We start from the raw sequence: 343 nt of genomic DNA on the forward strand, positions 1-343 counted from the left end.
GTTACTTATTTACAAAGAGTAAGTTTATCATCACTTGATTATAAGGATTTCATAGCTTATCATAAATCTGTGGACGTATTATATATAGATATATTTTTCCTTTTTAGCCAATTGCAAACAGAACAATGCAAGCCTTAAGGAAAGCTGAAGAAAGCCTGTTCTCTGCATTTCCAAGAGAGTAACAGTTAGGCTATACTTCCACAGCCTAATGTTGTATTAGTACTAGTTAAAACCCAGAACAGCCCTGAATGAATGGTCAGAATTACCCTGCTCATATTCAAACCACACACTCTCTCTCCCCCCCTTACTTGTTTCTTACTTTGTTACTTTGTTTAATAATTAT

General features: G+C 34.4%; 1 protein-coding gene across 1 annotated transcript in view; it reads right to left on the reverse strand.

The window, feature by feature from the left end:
* LOC107675251 (decaprenyl-diphosphate synthase subunit 1-like) overlaps positions 1 to 343 on the reverse strand; it is a 17,911-nt gene that overhangs the window by 11,530 nt on the left and 6,038 nt on the right. The gene's annotated exons all lie outside the window — the stretch shown is intronic.

This window comes from Sinocyclocheilus anshuiensis, unplaced genomic scaffold, assembly GCF_001515605.1.
Source record: "Sinocyclocheilus anshuiensis isolate Anshui unplaced genomic scaffold, SAMN03320099.WGS_v1.1 scaffold1090, whole genome shotgun sequence".
In the NCBI taxonomy this organism is placed as follows: Eukaryota; Metazoa; Chordata; class Actinopteri; order Cypriniformes; family Cyprinidae; genus Sinocyclocheilus; species Sinocyclocheilus anshuiensis.